This window comes from Vicugna pacos, chromosome 9 (genome assembly GCF_048564905.1).
Source record: "Vicugna pacos chromosome 9, VicPac4, whole genome shotgun sequence".
Classification (NCBI taxonomy): domain Eukaryota; kingdom Metazoa; phylum Chordata; class Mammalia; order Artiodactyla; family Camelidae; genus Vicugna; species Vicugna pacos.
This window is the reverse complement of record NC_132995.1, coordinates 25,820,645-25,840,413: the sequence shown is the minus strand read 5'-3', so window position 1 is coordinate 25,840,413 and position 19,769 is coordinate 25,820,645. Positions and strand designations below refer to the sequence as shown.

Here is a 19,769-nt window from a genome sequence, read left to right as displayed (position 1 = left end):
CATTTCCCAGACCCCCTTGCTCACTGGATGGGATGGGAGGAGGAGAAAAGCCAGGGTATTTCTTCCAGTCTCCCTCTGCTTACTATGGTGTCTCTGGCAGTGGCTGTCCCCTCCACGGCTTCAGCTTCCACCTGATCGTCCCTCCTTCCATTGTCCCAGGTACTTCCCAGCAGCCCCTTATGGTTTTAGCTCCTACCCGGAAGCCTGGCTTCTGTACCCAAGACCCACATTTTCCCATTGTCCTTCCAGCCTTCAGATGATAGTGATTTCTTGCCATTGCTCATTTGGGCTCACCTAACTGTCCTTTGCTTGGCTTCTTGGCTCTTGGCATTACCTGTGTTACCAGTTTCCCATATTAAATGGCTTCTGTTTGGAAGACTTGGAGTGATTTCTGCTTTTCTGGCTGGGTCCTGGTTAAAATCTGGTCCATCCTAGGGGTTGGGGATCAAAAAAACTTCCATGGGCCATTGAGATGAGAAGCTGATTCCCCAGATTGAGGAGCGAGAAGCCAGGCTGCACGGAGCAGGGATTTGGGTCAACCTCATTATCACACAATAGCCACGGAGGCCCCTCAGTGCTTTAGTTCCCATGATTTCCTTCTGCCCTGACCCAGAACATTCCAGGGTTGTTACCATTACTTACTATAATTATCCTGTTTTATGAATAGGGAAACTGAAGCCTAGAGAGGTGAAGCCAATTACCAAAGGTCAGTGTGGGGTTTGAACCCCGGTAGGCTGATTCCGGGGCTTGCTTCTGACCACTGTACTTCTCTGATCCCCTGACCAGCTCTCCACGTGTGCCCCAAATAGTCAGTGCCCTGTTTCAGACATGCTCAAGCTGTCTTAGTTTCTTTGGCTTTAAATGGAAGCTGGATTAAGGAAGAAGAAAATGTATGCCTAATTTTTGCATCTTAGATCTCATCTAACTTCTAAACAAGGTAAGTCCTTAATCAGTTAAGCTATGAAATGGCACGAATGGCCCCCAGGTCCTGAATGCTTAGCTATACCTGTAGGGGCTGCCTCATGGATAAAGATGTTGTCTCCAACCCAGCAGTAATGAGCCATCCTCCACACCCGCTTCCCACCGATTTGAATGCTCTGAGGACATTTGTAAGATGCTGGGTGAAGTTAAGGGTGGGCTCCACTCACAGGACAAGCAAAGCTCATTACGCCATGTGGGGATGGAGCCCTGAGCCTAGCCTCGTTAGCAAAGGTCTCCCAATCAACTGGAGACAACCATTGACACAAACTCCTTTTCTGCCAAGAACATTTTAGTCCACAGGCTAAAAGGCTGTGTCCCTGCCCATTCCCTGGGAACCAGGCCTTATTAAGAAAAGAACTTAGTTGTGTCCAAAAGTTCCTCAGAATGACAAATTAACTAAGCTTTTTATAAATTGTGGCCTTGGGGACGAGGATGAACTAGGTTAGTCCCGGTGAGTCTGCTCCGCTCAAGCAGGAAGCCTGTTGTCTTGCAAAGAGTCCAGTATGGAGTGGCTGGGAAGGCACAGAAGAAAAGAATTTGCAGAGATCAAACTGGGGCTGACCTGATTTCTTACTGGGGAACCATTGTCTGGTGCTGAGACTAGAAACACAAGAGTGAACATGTTTCAGGTTTTTTATCACCACCACCATCATCATTGTCATCATCAGGAGTAACTAATTATGCAGTCTGGGTCCCCATCTGGACTCTAGTCAATCGGGCAAATATCCATTGACCATTTTCTGGGTATCTGTGATGTGCTGAACCACCACTTCTCAAGCCTGGCGGTGGAGTAGCATCACCTGGAAAGCTTTACAATGAAACCTGGGCTTGGGCTCACATATTAGTTAAATCCAAATCTCTGGGCATGGGATGCAGCATTCGTATTTTTCACAAAGCTCCACTGGAGACTCTAAAGTACAGCCAACGCTGCGAAGAGCTGTAATTAGAAATGTGCTAGGAACTGTGGAGAGGTTAAAAGAAAACAAGAACTCTGACTTCTAGATATTTACTGCCTAGTTAGAGAAATAAGATACAGTTTAAAAATGATCTATGTGTTAACTTGTAAAATAAGACAAGACTCAAAAGATGTTTCAAAGTAGCATGTAACTGAGAGAGAAAGAAAGAACTTTCCAGATGAGTGGATGGAAAAAAAACAGTTCAGGAGATGTGGAGATGAGAGTAAGTTCAAGTATTCAGGAGTGCTTCATGGAAGAATTGGAGACTGAAAAGGGACTTAGGGAGAGTCAGATAGCAGTTGGATCATGCCATGCTGAAGTGGTCTCAATAGTTCAAGAAAAGCAGATTAAACTTGTTATTTTCTGGAAGAAGTCACTAAACCAAGACTGTATTAAATGATGGGTCAGTAAGAGAGAGAAGATGAAAAAAGGAGGTCATGGGCTGGATTAAAGATGGCCTTAGAAAACAAATTTATGGTTACCAAAGGGGAAGGGGGCGTAGGGATAAATTGAGAGATGAGAGTGTGAGATTAACAGATGCACACTACCATAAAAAAAAAAGGTGGCCTTGACTAAGTTGCACAGCACATTTCTAGAGTTTATTCACCTTGTATAACTGAAACTTTATACCAAATGAATGTAGTGGCTATAGTTAACAGCCCTGTGTTGTGCACTTAAATTTTTAAAATTTGTTCAGAGGGTACCTCTAATGTTAAATATTTTTACCCCACACATACCAAAGGACACAAGGAAACTTTTGGAGGTGACGGATATGTCTGTTACCTTGATTGGGGAGATGCTTTCTTGTGTGTATGCATTAAACGAGTATGGGTTTTTTTTTTTGTATACCAATTATATCTCAATAAAGCTGTTAAAAAAAGAATGAAAAGAAAATGGCCTTGACTGCAAGCTAAGGTATTTGACTTTTATCCTATAGGTAATGGAGGAATTGTTGTTTTCTGGACAGAGAAGTGTCAAGATGCAGTTTTAAAAATTTTTATTCTCTGGAGTTTTGGCTTTAAAATGTAATGAAATGTAGTATGGACCGGAGTGGAAGGGAAGGACCTGGGGAAAGAGGGCATTCAGAAGGCTGACTTTGACCAAGGCAAAGGCTGAGTGGAGAGAGGAAGATGGCAGAGATGCTCTGGAAGAAGAGTCAGTGGGCCCTAGTGACCAATGGGCTATTGGAGTTGCTAGCTTAGGTGATTGATTGGATGGGGATGCTCTTAACCGAACAGGAAGGCATCCAGCGTGGCATAGTAGAGTCAAAGGCAGCCAGCAAGGATTGGGACAGCTGGCCTGAAGTTAAACTGTGGCTCAGTCACTTACCAATCAAATGAGCGTAGACGCTTTGAGATTCAGTTTCTTCAGCCATATGGTGAGGCTTATAGTGTCTGCCTTGCATGTTAGTTGGGAAGATTACAAATAACACTTGTATATTGCCTACTATAGTGCTTTGCACAGAGTAATCGCTCCTTTGGTGTTATTATTTGTAGTAGTATTAAGAAACATAGGAGATGTTTGGAGGGATAAGTTTCCATAACAAGCTGAGTTTTAGACACAGGATATCGCAAGTTGAAGCGTAGGTAATATGCATCCAGTGTTAAAGGTAAGGCCTGAAATAAAGATGTCACCTACATAGAGGTGACAGCAGAAACTCATGGAGGTAGATGAGATGCCAGGGAAAGTATGCAGAGTAAAGAGAAAGAGGGTTCAAGAATGGGTTTGAGTTTTGTATCAGTCAGTCAGGACTCTGGTTACAAGCGACAGAACCCCAACTCAATTGGATTAAGGAAAAAAATGGCAAAGGGAGGAGTGTTTATCGGCTCCAGTAACCAAAGGTACAAGGGGAGGTATATATGGCTTCCCACATGGTTGCATGGTTGAATCTAAGTGCTTCAATATGCCGTTGGTGTCATGAGGATCCTTCTTCCTGCCCTCCTTCGGGATAGCTTCATTCTCATGATCTCTCTGTGTTATGGCAAAGATGACCCTGAGGCTTTCCTCTGTTTGCTTAGAAATCCCAATAGTAAGGGAATATGTATTTTCCAGCATCTACAGAGAAAGAACCAAGGCTGCATCTCATCAGCCCATTGGTCTTGGGCCCATCCCCGAGCTCGCTATGACTCTGTCTGAGCCTGCGTCACATGACCACCCTTGGGCCTAGGAGTGAGCTCAGACCCAGTCAAACATGAGCTGAAAGTCAAGAAGGGTGTCTGCCCAGAGAACACCTGGAGGTGCTGTTGCTCCACTAAAACTGGGGTCCACGGACCAAATCCCTCCCTTCTACAACCCACTTTGTAAATAAATTTTACTGGAACATAGCCACGTGTGTTGGTTGAGGCATTGCCTTGTAGCTGCTTTTGAACTATAGTAACAGAGCTGAGGAGTGATTCCAGAGATTATCTGTCCTGCAAAACCTGAAATATTTACTCTCTGGTCCTTCACAGAAAAAGTGTGCCAGCCCCTGTACGAGAATCTAAGTCCCAGGGACTTTGTCTCTTGCAGTCACTGTTGTACCCCCATTGTTGGCAGAGTGCCTGACAGATGGTCGGCACTGAGTGGATATGGTGGGATGAATGGATGAAGGGGAAGCGGGGCCTGGGTTGGTGTAAAGACTGGATGTCCACTATCAAATCACAGGGAGCATTACCGGAGGGGCACGAGGAAGGACAGGGCAGGCGAGGAGACCCCCATGGGAGCCTGTCTTGAGGGCTCCATGAGGAGAACAGCCCAGAGAGGCAGGCCATCTGCAGGAAGGCTGGGAGGAGGCCCATGGATGTGGACGGGAAGCGGGCACTCGACATGATGGGCTTCCCCAAAGCCCTTTCAGTGATGCAGCCTGCTGAAGGCTGGGTGGCCAGGTAGGAACAGTTCGTGTGTGCCACATATGGGGCTTGGGAGAGGCAAACAGATGGTCAGCCACCACATGTCACCTGCAGGTGGGGTGAGGACAGGTTCCTTTGATGAGGAGGAGGCTCAGGTTCTTAAAATGCCTGGGTCCCTTGGGAAGGTCTCCTTCTCTCCTGGTCTTGACTTAGAAGTCAGCCCCTGCATGCCCAGCAAGCCTGCTCTGACATCCATCCTTCCATCAGCCAAGAAGCAGGCCACACCAAGTCCAAGATTACACATGGCTGAAAGGATCTTCTGTCCCCTGACTCTCATTTCTCTCCAAGATCAAGAGCTCTGGGCTTTGCTCGTGGGTTTAACATCTTCTGAGACTTTGAAATAAGCCCTGGGGAAATTGCCCTGTATGCACTATTTTCATTTCAAGCAGGAAGTATAAGGGCTGTTTTTTTTTTTTCTTTCTTCTTCTTCTGTTTTTTTTTTCTTGAGCTTAATTCAAAGACCCCCTCTGCCAGCTTTATATTATATTAATTGATGTCAAACTCACCAACTCAGTTTCCATTTAACAGTTTCCATTTGAATCCATTTAAACACGTGCAGGGTCCATGAAAGGCAGCATCATGGGGTACAGTTCTGTTTCTCCGAGTGTCATTTCCCTCCCGGAGGAATTCTTCACATGCTGGTTTCCCTACGCAGTCTGAGGTGAGCTAAGGTCGTGAAGGAAGCATCCAGCAGAGTCTCAGCGCTCAGCCAGCGTCCACAAATCCATCTCCTCCCTTCCTGGCCCCTCCAAAATGGGCCTGGGAGGAGCCTGGTGCTTCCCGGTAATCTCTGATTCCAGGAAGGGGGGGGAGGGATTGTGGAGGGACTTGAGTATTTAGACTCTCTTAAGGGGAAGCAGTCTTTGCATCGATTCATCTCCTGGGCTAAGTATCCAAGGACTCCCTTGGGACGCTGTTTCAAATAAACTTTTTCATGTAGGTTTTCTTTAAGAAAAGTTGTTTAGGCTGTCATCCAAGGTAGAAGTTGGAGGTTTTATTAAGTCATTCCCCGGGAAGAGAGAAGACATTCTGCTGCTTAATGAAGAGCTCCTCCTCTAGGGTGCCATTCTGCTTTTCTCACCTTGCCTGGCGGGAGCTGCTTGTCAGGATGTGAGGACAAGTGAAGGATAGTGAGCCCCTGCGGGAGGCTTGGACTGCCCACCCCTCACTCTTTGACAGCTGATTCTTCTGAACAAACGTCAAGTCAGAGCCAGGCCCCAGTTTCCTGGGACACGCTATACGGGTGAACACGGGAGTTGGTTGAGACGCCCTCCCTCTCTCTCCTCACCAGTCTCCAGCTGGGCACCCACTCCCGACTCCCAAGGCTCCTTGACCCTGGTGCCTCCAGCCCCGACAGAATCAGTGCGAGTGAACACTTCGTGTGCCTTTGTCTGTATGGAAAACCCAAAAGGCTAACCTTAGCCCCTAAAAGATAAAAAATAGATCAATGAAGGTGAGGAGGTGGGGTGGGGTCTGGAGACAAATTTGGAACAGTTTGGGGTCCTTCGGCAGTGCCGTTTGCTGCCACTAGGGGCTGCTGTGGTCAGGGAGCAGAACGAGAACAGAGCGCTGTTTACGAAGAGGGCCGAAGAGGAAAAAGACTGAGTTGTGATTATTTCAGCTCGTGAATGTCCTTGCGATATCCGAGGATTTGGGTAGAGTGCGTCCCCCCTGCCCCTAATTTGCAAGTATGTGACTCCTTTCTGACAGAGCGGTCCCCTCCGGCTGATCCGTGGACCTGTGTTGAGAGGTGCAGGCTTCGGTGGCTGACACGACATGGGTTGGGCTCCGGCCTTGATCTCCAACACACTCCTGGGGGAGTAAGAGCTCCTCCCAGGGTGCAGAGCGGAGTTGGACTCTCAGTGTCAAACGGCGAGTAAAGAAAAGGGAAGAGAGCAAACTAGACTGGGGCGGCAAGGTGCCTTTCCCCTGGATTCTGTAATTCTCCATCAGGCTGAGAGCCTGATAAGGAACTATCAGGGCTTTAGTTTAATTCAGCGCAGCATTTATTGAGCACCTACTATGTGCAAAATACCTTACTCTTATTTAACAGTATTTATTTAATATGCTCTTTTTGGAGAAGCTGAGTTAGAAATTTGAAGGGAGAGGTAGGGGAAGATTTGGAGAAGCTTTTGAAAACAGAGCTCACAGGAACAAGGAAATAAGAAAAGCCTGTAAATTGCCTCTATTTAATTTACCAGGAACTAGAAACTGGACAGGGGAAACAGTGAGTTAAAGGGTAGGGTGCGGTGCTTTCTTTATCTCCTGTGGCTAAAAAAAAACAAAACCCATGAAAGCTGGAAAAGTGATTCCCTGCTGAAGAATGATTTCCTTCATGTGCTCAAAGGTCAAGGTGGCTTTGTTATTATTGCTGTCATTCTCACAGGACATTTTTCTGCCAGTGTGAGCAATTGTCCATAAAGGACACCCATCATTGCTTATCAGTTTAGCCCTTTTCAATCTGGGAAAAAAGAAACAAAAAACAAAAACAAAAGGCAAACTCATTCTTCCCCTATTAGAAATAGACCTGAAAGCAGCAGCCTTGAAAACGAGGTGTTCTCGCCACAGCACTTTGGTCTGGGCTCTCCGCACACTCTGGCTTGGCACTTAAGGCTCCGGGAAAGGATCTGGAATTTTTGTGAGGGCAGAATCTGGGCAAGACTTCTGCATTTGCTATCTGCAGCCTCCCCTGGGAGCAGACAACACGGTGGGGAAATAATAGCAGCTTGGAGCCATCATCACCGGATGCTTCTTGTGCAGCCAGGCAGCCTTGATCTGGGCATGATTTGGTAGCCGTCCTGGGCCTCTAGAGACATTGGGAGATTTCTGGATGTAGTCAAATTTGGGAGCTGTGTGTGGAGGGACAGGAGAGCAGTCTTGGAGATGTTGACTCATTGGTGATGCCCATGCATAATTGGGAAACTTCTTTTATCTGTCCCTCCATTGCCCTCTAATGATGGTGCCATGAGCATTCAGGAAAAGATATGGAGTGCGCCTGATCCCTCCTGCACAACAGTGTGATTCTCCCCTCCTTTTCTGCCTTCCCTATTGACTTCCCACCCCTCTCCAAGCAGAAGCTGTCAACTCAGTGATCTCTGCTGAGGAAGGCATGGTCAGTGGTTCTGGAATGGCCAGTGTGGTCAGCTCAGGGGACAATTTTCTTTTCTTCAAGCTCAAGTGGAGAAGCAGCATCAGGGTGAAAATCTGGATAAAAAGTTGATAACTCAGAGAAACAGTCTCAGTGGAGACACTGTGGGAGTATGAGAGACCTCATTTTGCTGAGAGTAACAGCAAGGGGCTTTAACTGTTCTATGGGTTCTGTATGAGTTGTGTCCTTTCTGTTTCTAAAGCATTTGACAGGCTTTAAATGTATCAAACCAAGCAGATTTGTTGTGAAGTGCAGCACACATATGCTGAGTATTTTAGTAGAATCATAGCCACCAGGAATGCTTTTCTTCTGGTGTGAAAATACAAAGACAAATACCTCTTCCTTCCTTTCATCACAGTCCCCAGCACAGAGATCTCTGGATTCACATAAATATAAAGATGAATTTGTGCATCTGGCAATCGCACCATACCAATTTCTCAACTTGGTCTTTTGTGTGTGTGTGTGTGTGTGTGTGTGTGTGTGTGTGTGTGTGGCAGGCTCAGCACTCAGGGACTCTTAGAGATGAAGTTACCAAAAATGATGATTACCACTAACCTCTCTAGGAGTTTCATCTGTATCCTTCCTGCCCAAACTGTGGTCCATGAACAGCAGCATCACACGGAAGCTTGTTGACAACGCAGGATCTTAGCTCAACCCCACATCCAACCAATCAGAATCTGCATTTTAATAAGACTGCCAGGTGAGTCAGGAGCACACTGAAGTTTGAGAAGCTATTCTTCAGCTCTGTCAGATGCCACCCACTTCCCCCAAAGGCAGACAGCTCTTCGAAACTTTTCAATTCACTAGCTATCATTGAGCTTTCTGAAGCAACACGTAGTAAGTCAGCCCCTTCAAAAGCTATTTACTGAATCCCCCTTAAAATTTGGCGCTTATACAAGATCATATATTTCTTTTTTTCTTTTCCTCTTATTTTTAAACCAGATGATCTAGCAATACCAATTCTGGGTCTTTACCCAAAGGAATTGAAGATAGGATCTTGAAGAGATACTAACCCTCTAATGTTCATTGCAGCACTATTCACAACAGCCAAGACGTGGAAACAACCTAAGTATCCATTAGCAGATGAACGGATGAAGAAAACATCATATATACATACATAGAACACATAGAATATTATTCAGCCTTAAAAAAGGAGGGAAGTTCTACAACATGCAAAGACATGGATGAACCTTGAGCACATTATGCTATGTGAAATAAGCCAGTCTCAGCAGGACAAATGCTACATGACTCAACTTACATAAAGTATCTAAAACAGTCAAATTCATAGAATCAAAGAGTAGAATGGTGTTTTCCAGGGGCTGGGGTGGGGGGAAGGGAAATGGGGAGTTACTGATCAACAGGCATCAAGTTTCAGTTATGCAAGATGTGTAAGTTCTAGAGATCTGCTGTACAACATAGTGCCTGTCGCTAACAGTACTGCGTTGTACATTTACAAGTCTGTTAAGAGAATAGATACCATGTTCAATGTTCTTACCACAATACAACTAAATTTTAAAAATCACATATTTCTAATGTAGCCTGAAAAAATTGTAATTTAGGGGGACGTCTAGTTCTGTGGTCTGCACAGAACTGCCTGGAAGTCTTTGGTTTGAGTTTGGCCCCTGCCACTAACTAGCTGTGTGACTCGGTGGGTGGGGAGAGGGGCAAATTCTTTTACTTCTTTGGGCATCTTCATCTAAAATGAGGCCTTTGGAGTACATCGCTAAGGTCCCTGCATGTTCTGCATTTTATTTCAGATGCTATGGAAGGAAGGAAAAGGATGCCCCACCACACAGCACCACTGGTGTCCTCCCACTTCCTTTCCACCAGGCCCCTGGGTGTCAGGCTCATTCGAGGGCTCTGGTGTGGGCACTGTAGTGCAAAAGAGACTAGAGAGCAAAGAGCCTCTGCCTTCACATGTCTTCCACTCTAGGAAGGAAAGACTGGAAACGGAGGGGTCCTGACATGAGGTCTAGCAGGTCTCTGTTCCACCTTCTGCAGCTCAGATGGGGGAGTCAGGAGAGAGGGATTTGCTGCTTCAGTCTATCAGTCGTTTCACTTCTAGGTTTTGCAAGCAGCTTCTTAAGAATGAGGGGATGAATAAAATAAAAGAAAAGCTTTTGTTTGGAGCCAAGCCCACTCGTTCATTTAACACCAACGAGCAACTATGTTGCTTTTCCTGGGCCCCAGGAGGAGGAAACAGAAGAGAAGCCGAGGACCTGCAGCACCAGGGAAGCCGCGTCTTCCACCCTGCGGACAGCAGGAAAGAGCCCGAGGGACGTGGGCTCTGAGCTATGATTTACAGACGCTCTGGCACCTGTTCACTCCCTGAACACCCTGGAAACCAAGCTCTGCTCTAAATGGAAAATGTATGTTTAAGGGCAACTGGGGGAGTGGACGCTGCCCCGGTGCAGGGTCAGGGTGAGGGCTCCAGGCGTGACTCACTGACATTTCCTGAGCAGGCTCTTTCAAGCATCTCTGCCACAACCAGCAGCCAGAATCAGGATATCTTTTCCGTAGGATGCCTGCCATTCTGCTGGCACAGGAAGCCAGCTGCAGGAGGAAATGACACTTTGTGCAAGCACTGTGATGGAAAGGCACCCCTGGAATATTTCTGTGGAAAGCCTGTGTCCTTTCTTTCAGGCAACCCCAGCTTAATGCAGCCTTTAGTCCCAGGGTCCCCCTTGGAACAAAAACTCCTCTGTTTGGCCAGGAATCCAACCATCCTGGAGGTTCCAGGAGCTTCTCACTGTGACTCAACGATGCTGCTGACTGTCCGCCAAGCTCAGGATCTCCTCACTTGTAGCTGCCTGGCCCAAGGAAGGTCTAGTCCTCTATGCTCCCTTCCCAGTGTCTTGGCTGTCCACCTAGGTCCTCAGTGACCAAGGAGGAGGCTGGAGCTTTGGAAAGATTTTAAGCCCTGCCAACCCTTTGCATCAGCCAGGGTTCTGGGCTGCCTGCAATAGCAAGCAACTTTGATCTCTTTGTACAGAAGGAGATTTATGGGAAAGATACAAGATGGCAGGAGCCGTTCTGTCTGAAGCATGGATGCCATCGCCTCCACCATGGCCACAATGAATGACCTCCAACCATTTGTACTTTTTTCAACACTTCTCAAGATTCAAGGTCTAGGGAGAGAGCGTGCCCTCACTATCCCAGGGTGGGATTGGCTCCCTTAGTTTTTGCAATGAAAAGTGATCACCTGGAATTATTTTTCACTAGGACTGTCTTCAGTTAGGAGGGGCAGAAGGTGGTTGCCCTTTATGAAAGTGGTGGACCTTAAGGAAAAGGGATGGATGGCAGGTAGCCAAAACTGATGGATGTCCTCCCAGCCTCCATCTTGCAAAAGACTGTCCAAAAAATTATGATGAGAGGGGTCTAACGCTGCCAGTTTATTCCTCTTTGTCTTTTTTGTCTTGTTGACTTTATATACCAGATAGAGGAACTCCCCAACCTGGATTAGCACGGAGGGACCACTCCCAGCTCTGCCATCTCCCAGCTCAGTGTCCTTGCTGTCAAGTGGGGCTACTCCTGTCAACCTTGCAGGGTTGCTGTGAGCACTGGGTGAGGGAATGAGTGTGAACATCTTTGAAGAGCAGAGCTCACCCGGTAATTGAGATATTGAGCTTGCTCTGAATGGGCCAGCTGTGCCCGATCAGCAGCTTTTCATCCCCTCCTGTCCTCCCTCCCCTTTCACTTGCTTTTGCTCTGATGTAGTTAGTTTCACTCCGCGTTATTCCTCTGAGGGAGGGTTGGGCTTTCAGGTGGCAGAATTTCCCCCTTCGTTCCCTGGCAGGCTCACATCTGGTCCTCTGTGTTTTCCTGGGGGCTTCTGCCTTCTTCATTTGGATTCCATGTGCAGCTGTGGGGGAAAACAGGATGAGGGTGGGGGGTCACCCTCTGATGGTGGTCTTCCCTTGGCACCTACAGAGGACCAGGTTGTCTTCCCCTCATCCAGCTTGAGCAGAATCAATTCAACCCGCTGTCACCCCAGCAAATTTCCCTCTTCCCCCTCCTTTTCCTTCTTCTAAGCATGAATATGTTGGAACCACTGAGACCCAAGGGATGGAGTGCAATGTTGTCTGCATCTCTGTCCAAGGCTTTGGATGTGACACACTTTTTTAGTCTCTTCATCCTACTCTGACAAGATGTCCAAGATGTCATTCAGCTGTAATAGTAGCAGACTGAGATTTTCATTGGAAAGGACCATGTGAAAATCACACCCTAAGTCCTCGAAAAGAACACCCAACAACAAAATATTATTAAAAATTGATATAGATAGCTACAAATGACTTAAGCATTTTCAAGTTTTAATTATTGCTATGATTTTAATCTAAGAAGGTTCTTTTAGGAATAATAGCTCTAGTGGTATAGTAATTTTTACTTGAAATTCATAAATTCTTTAATTCATTTTTTCCTACTAAATTCAAGTAAAATTAAAATAAAAAAATAGCATGTGTTCATTTACTTCACAGAAATGCAGTGCAGTTGATTAATCTGTATATATGCAGAAGAGAAGGAGGCATTTGGAATGACATTCTTGTAATTTTAAACATATTCACATTACTTTGATGATATCTTTGTCTAGGGGTTAGATATGGGATAATTCTTTTACTTTCTTCTCTGCAGATTTGTCATTGCTTACATTCTTCACAATAAACAAACTGTTAAAAATAAAACAGGCCAATATAATCATTGCTCTCAAAAACAGTGTCTTGAGGAAAAGGACTCTGGGTTAATTGGAGAGTCCACTTAGAGATGAATAATTTAAGGTGGACTCTTTGGATAATGTACATGATTATTCATGTGTACCTTGACTATCTGAGTATGTCTATAAATCCTACTGGCTTATAACTCAGATACATATATTTTAAGCTTAAAGCCTTCCAATTTGGAAATTTCTCTGTATGTTAACATATGGCTATGTTGTCATTGAAGTATGACACCGTGATTTCTTTATTCATGTTGGGGCGCAGAGCTGGTGATAAGGTTGGGGCAGAGGGTGAGCTCTCGTGTTAAAGGCAAATGAATTTATTATGCTCAGTCCTACCACAGCGAAGCAAAAAGTTAATATACAGTAAAGCAGTGATGTGTAGGAGAAGCTGAAAGTCTCCAATCTGTGACAGCAAGCTTAACCCTGGGACTTAAGGCTCTGTTTCTATGCGTCCACCACCTCCAGTTTGGGCTCGATATTGTGACAGCCCCATACTATCAGAGTCTCTCTTCTTCAGGTTATTTGGGGGCAGGGCGTGGTGGCAGTTTTTTTCACTCTCAATCGGGGAGTGTGAGCTAAGAGCAAGTGGGTTGTTGGGAGAGGCAAGCCTGGAAAAACAGCAGGGTAATAGGCTGCTCTTCCTAATCCCAGCCCCTGCGACCAAAATGCCCTGAGCAACATGGAGAAAGTAGTGCCCTCTATAAAAGTGGGTGGTTTTAAAATGTAATTGATTTGGGCAAATTACATTTCTCCAAATTTATTACTGCATTCTGACCCAAACCCAGACATTGCTGCCACCCAAAGCACCAATGTTTAACCAGAGCTTTCTAAATTTATGCCAAAAAACAAAGAATAAATGACTCAAGTCCATGTCTACTGAAACTATGGGAAATCTTTGAAATTGCTTGCCATAAAGAAATCAAGGAATGCGTGTCTTTTTTCTTTATTTTTTTAAGTTGAAGTATAGTTGATTTATAATGTTGTGTTAGTTTCTAGTGTACAGCATGGTCTTTGTCATTATATGTTATTACAAGGTATTGAATATAGTTTCTTGTGCTATACAGTAGGACCTTGTTGTTAATCTATTTTATGCATAGTAATTAGTATCTGCGAATCCCAAACTCTCAATTTGTCCCTCCATACCCTTTCCCTCACTGGTAAGTTTGTTTTCTGTATTTGTGAGTCTGTTTCTGTTGTATAAATAAGTTCATTTGTGTCATTTTTTAAAGATTCCACATATGAGTTATATTATATGGTATTTTTCTTTCTCTTTCTGGCTTACTTCACTTAGTATGACAATCTTCAGGTTCATCCATGTAGCTACAGATGGCATTATTTCATTCTTTTTTATGGCTGAGTAGTATTCCATTGTATATATACACCACATCTTCTTATCCAGTCATCTGCAGATGGACATTTAGGCTGCTTGCATGACTTGACTATTGTAAATAGTGCTGCTATGAACATTGGGGTGCAAGTATCTTTTTGAACTAGGGTTTCCTCCAGATATATGCCCAGGAGTGGGATTCCTGGATCATAGAGTAAGTCTATTTTAAGTTTTTTATGGAATCTCCATACTGTTTTCCATAATGGCTGCACAAAACTACAGGAATGCATTTATTTTTATTTATACATATGTGTACATTTATGAGAATATTATGTATACATATATATATTTATTTCTCTTATTCATATGAGAAGTATGTGGCATTATTTTGTGTGCATTTTAATATAAATTGTATCCTACTGTATAGTTACAGAAACGCATCTAAAAAGGTCTGCAAATCTCATCTCATAACAATGGTGGCCTTCAGGGAGAAGGGAGGGGACCAAGGTTGAGCGTGGGGAGCAAAGGGACATCTGTGATGTTCTCTCCTCTCTTCCTCTCCCTCCTTTCTTTCCCTTTGTTTTTCCTTTTAAGAAATAGGGTCATACTTTACTTCCACAAAGAAAAATTACTTTTAAAGATTTGGGAATAATACTCTCCAGAAAGACCAGTTATACACTTAATGATTACTTAGTCAGATTGCTTCTTTGGTTGTTTGAAAAACTGATATATGCAAAGTACCTATGCTTTTTGATGCAGCTGATTCCATAAGGTCACTAGGAGGAATTAAAATGTAAAAAGATGGTTTGTTGATCTGGTGCTTTTATCTGAATAAATATTATTTGCAGCTAGGAAGAACAATGAGCCTGATCATGAGTGGCACACAGTATTCACTCAACAAAATGCTCTTTAAGTGGCGGGCTGGCTAGATGAGTAGAAGGATGAGTGGATGAATGGCTGACTAATTCGGTGTGAGAGATAATTGCTTGTTAGATTAAGGATAGCCTTGAGCAAAAGTTATAAATTATGAATTAAAAAATGAAGTTAAAACACATTCTCATTTACTTTTGGTCAAGAGCTGAATTTGATAAAGGCAGTATTTCTTGACTTAAAAAAATCAGCAAAATGAGAGGCTGGACAAGACAATCTAGGTCTAATAGCAGCTGAGGCTGAGACTTACTGGTATGCAACTAGGGAGAAATAAACTGTTTCTTCTCTCTCAGTGAAATGAGAGGAAAATGTACAAAGGAACACCAAAATCATTTAGGAACGTAGCGGAGTGATTACACAAGTTGCAGGGAGGACAGTAGTGCCCAGAGGTGCTGCAAAGCCATCAGGAAAACCAAATTCACTGCACAAATATGGGTTTTATTCCAAAAGGGACAACAGAAGGAGACAGTCACTGGCAGCTGAGTTTGCTGTCTACTCCATATATGATAATGGAACCAGTAATCCCAAAGGAAGCAAGAGTTGCATCTTCTCATGGACACTCAGTGAGAGGGGACTAGGAAGAGCCATTTTTGCCTGGCCAGTGTGATGTGATGCCTTTTCCTTAATGATCACCTCCTACTCCCTCACGTTCCACTCTCTAGCTCAGGGCTACTGCCCTCTCCTCCCCATATTTTTAGGGGAAAATGAAAACTGAGTATAAGGTATAAAACTTTCATACTATGTTTCCACTATTAGCCATTTCTGCCCCAGCCCATCAGGGAAAACAAAATCTTTTCTCTCAACTCTAGAAGGCTTTCAGCAGGCATCTTGCCAGAAAGTATCTCTTGGTTTATGCAGCAAAGAATCTCCAGTACCATAGTTTGAAAAGCGTGGTGCTGTACGATTCCCTAAGCTCTGTAGATTTCTAGGAGCTGCTAAGCATCATCAAAAAGGGAATGCTAAGCCAGAGCATGCCTTGGAAATTAGTGGAAACAAGAGGGAAGTGGGTTTGCCTATTTCACACAACCATCTAAAGAGGGCACACTGAGGCTCTGAGTGAAGGAAAGAAAGGAGAGAGAAATGAAGTCCCCCTCCCTCCCGCCTCCCACCCCACACACAGGCTGGCAGTGATTGACTTTGGAAGTGCCATATACACATCTCTGCTTAAAGCACATGCTGTCAAACTTGTTTTTCTGTGCCTTGAAAAATTCCGTCAAATGCCATAAGCCATTCTGTCAAGAAAACTCTTGTTTTAAACTGCCAGATCCTTTGCCTTGCCTCTTTCTTCTTCAAAGCGTTAACCTTCTGCGTGGGCTGTTGGCCAAAGATGTTGGAGGAAATGGATGCTCTAGTCGGTTAGCGCTGTGATTGAGTGTGCTATTTGGTGATACACTAAGTCACCTGTCTCAAATTCCAGTGCCTGCAGGGGGCCAGGCAGGCCACATAAATGAGCAAAGCAGGCTTGATGGCAGCTTTGGTGAAGTGCACTGTCCTCATCCCACCTGAGAGCCTGGTCCTAGTGCCAGATGACTGTTGACCTGCAAGTCTGCTGTTGCCAGACCGGCTGATCAGTTCCATCCAATTCAGGAACAACAGCAAAACTCAGAGAAACATAAAGGTTAAGATGCCTGTTCCTGAAGCTGTTCAGCTTGCAGTAATTATTCCAGTAGCCAAGCTGTGCTTTCTCCATCTTTTAGGGAATTGTTTTGTTTTTCCCTCCTATTCTGTGACTCTACAATGTGATTTACCAGAAGGTGCTTTATCTTCCCTTACACAATAACTTCTCCAAGGAGGGCACCTAACCCAGCCTGAATGATCCTGGTGGATGAATGACCCACCCTACTGGCCACAGTGATTGGTCCAGGGCATGGGCATGTGACCCAAGTTGGCCAATCAGTATCCTTTCCTGTTTCTTCTCTCTTTATTTATTTATCTACTTATTACAATTGGAGCTTAAGGACAAGAAACTTCTTTTCATCGTGAATCTAGAAGGATGTCAGCTAAGAAATAATTGGTGGCCCTGACTCCAGCCTTGGGGAAGAAGCCAGCCTGAAGGAATGGAGTCCTGAGGGCAGTCAAATTGCCAGTCCCAGCTGTCTCAGAGAGCAGCTCCATTCCTGTTCAAAGATTGGTTTTATGAAGAAACAAAACCTCTTTTGCCTAGCTACTTTGAGTTGAGCTTCTGTCACTTGTAACTTGCAAGAAACCTGGCATATATGTGACCTCTGGGGCTAGACTACTTGGGTTCAGTCTGCATCTGACACTTGTTAGCTGTGTGATCTTGAGAAAGTTTATAAAGCTCCTTGCCTCAGTTTCCCCATCTGTAAAATAGGAGCACAGGGTTGTGGGAAGGATTAAAATGATCAATAGATATAAAGCATCCAGAACATGTGTTGTCATCAAGATGTGATTAAGTGGCAAAAAATGGTTGAAAATCCCAGAGGGAGGGACCCAATCTGTCTGCAGTCAGACCCAAGCTGTCTCTACATCTTCTCTAAGAAAAATTTGAAAGCAGAAAGGTGACTCTTCTTTTATCAGGTTCTCACTCTTTGGAGAATAATAACAACACAAGAAAAATGCTTCTCTTTCCTTTTCACAAAGAGAAGGAAAAAACAACTTTATAAAATCAAATTCATGTTGCATCAAGAAATGAGAAGACACACTAGACAGGAACTCTAGAACAAGGTGGAATTCATTAATATTCCAAGAGGGGTGGCAGGTTGAAGAGATAGTACAGTCATTAGAAGACATTTAAACACCCACCACAGAGAGAAGTTACTAATGGGTGAGTGTAAGTATAATTTAATGCTTGCATTTATGAGAAAATCCAGGAAATGACAGGCCTGTAATTTTGACTTCAGTAGAGGAGGTAATGGAAGTGCCGTTCAGGCTTAGAGCAGCAGAGTGCTATGAAAGTTATTATTTGATTAGGAACTGTAAGCGCAGATTCAAACAAGGAAAGCACTCTCGTTTTGCAGGCAGTCGATTCACTGGCATCCTGAAGGAATGAACAGAGAGCAGAGAAGGGATCTATCAACTTCTCCAAGAGGGCCTATCTGAAATGCAGCCCAGAGTCAGAATCCAGGGCCATGGGTCCGAGAAACCTTTCCTGCGAGCTGCCTTTACCTTTGACAGCCCTTGGCGCCGGTCTCAGCAGAAACTCATCTGGAAGCATATGAAGGAGAAGAACAAAGTTGAGCAGTAATTTTCATGTTTTAGGCATCAAGAAAGGAATTGATTAAACATTTTTGGTGGGGGGAGAGGGAGGAAATTAGGTTTATTTATTTATTTAAAATTTTTTTATTCATTCCTTTTTTTGTTTCTTTCTTATTCTTCTTCTTCTTTTTTTTTTTTTTTTTTGGAGGGGAGGAGATTGATATTTATTTATTTATTTATTTATTTATTTATTTATTTATTTATTTTTGGAGGAGGTACTGGGGTTTGAACCCAGGACCTCATGCATGCTAAACATGCACTCTACCACTTGAGCTATACCTTCCCCACTATTAGATTTATTTGTTTATTGGAGGTACTGGGGCTTGAACCAAGGATCTCGCACATGCTAAGCACCACTTTACCACTGAGCTATCCCGTCCCCCATGAAAGGGCTGCAGTTTTGATTGGGGAATCAGCTTTGTGCAAGTCTAATGATAAAACATCAGGTTGAGGCTACAGGGTCAGGGCATGGGGCTGTCTTTTCTTGGAGACTTTCAGGAAGGCGTGTGGCAGCTATCTGAAGACAATGCCAGAAGAGTGAGTGAGGCGGGTCCATTTAGGGTGATTTTATGGCTGTTATGCTCACCTCCAGTGCCTCCACAACACAACATATCATGGTGAGTTATACTGACATTGACAGACTGTCATGGAAAGTTCCAGCATTAAATCTCCTTTAAAGACAAATGAAGATTTCATGCAGAGTTCATAACGCCTGGGGAGCCCTCTCTGTTAAAATGATGGGAGAAGGCAGGTTAGAAGACGAGGGAAGCTAATGGCTCTGCTTGGCATCACTATTCTTCCAAGGGTAGATAGCTGCCTTAAAACTACGGAAGATCAGAAAAAGAATGGCTGATCAGTTCCAACATTTATGTCATTCTCTCTTATTTGAAAAGATTGCAAAAAGAAAGTAAATCAGACACTGACTTGAAGACTCCGTGGAGAGCGCACTCCAAGGTCAGTCTAATAATTGGCTCCAAGACAACTTGATCTGGTCACAAACCCCGGGAACCCATGACCAAAATCTATTTCTAGATTGTCTCAAGGGACACAGTCTCAATTCAGGGAGCACTGAGTCTCTTCTTAATATCTGAAAGCTCATACTTTGTCAGTGTGATCCCCAGGTTACATCCTCAGGGGTGGCCAAGTGCAGAGAAGTAGATTTATTTGAGCCAAGTGACCACAGATTCTTGTCCCAACTCCAGCTTTCATTCAGGTGACCTTAATATTGACCAAGTTGGTGGCCAAGTCACCTTTTCCTGCCTAATCCAGTTTCCTTTACTATAAATTTGAGAGAATGAAGAGTGGTTGGCTTCTAACATCCCCTTCAGCATTAACATTCTATAAAATAAGTTCTTTCTATGATAGAAAGAGAAGCTGCAGTATGAATTATTTGCAAATATGTTTCGGGAGAGGCAAATTTAATAATGAACGAGATGCTGACTGAGAAGGCCAGCCAGAGCAGGGCCAGCCTCAGAGTTGCTAGAAACCAGAAAGGAGAGCTAGAACATGTTTTAGGGGACATGGTAGCAGAGAGAAGTGAGGATCTGTGAAAAGCAACGTGACAAAGAGGAATTAAGGAAAACTGGGAGAGGAGTCAGTGTGGAGAGCA

General features: G+C 44.3%; 1 long non-coding RNA gene across 2 annotated transcripts in view; it reads left to right on the top strand.

Moving 5' to 3' along the window:
* Nucleotides 1-745: 745 nt before the first annotated feature.
* The window catches only part of LOC140698454 (uncharacterized), a 63,139-nt gene continuing 44,115 nt past the window's right edge, over nt 746-19,769 (top strand). For both annotated transcript variants that reach the window (XR_012076243.1, XR_012076242.1), the window contains exon 1: nt 746-937. This is a non-coding gene — a long non-coding RNA (uncharacterized lncRNA). The remainder of the gene's footprint in view (nt 938-19,769) is intronic.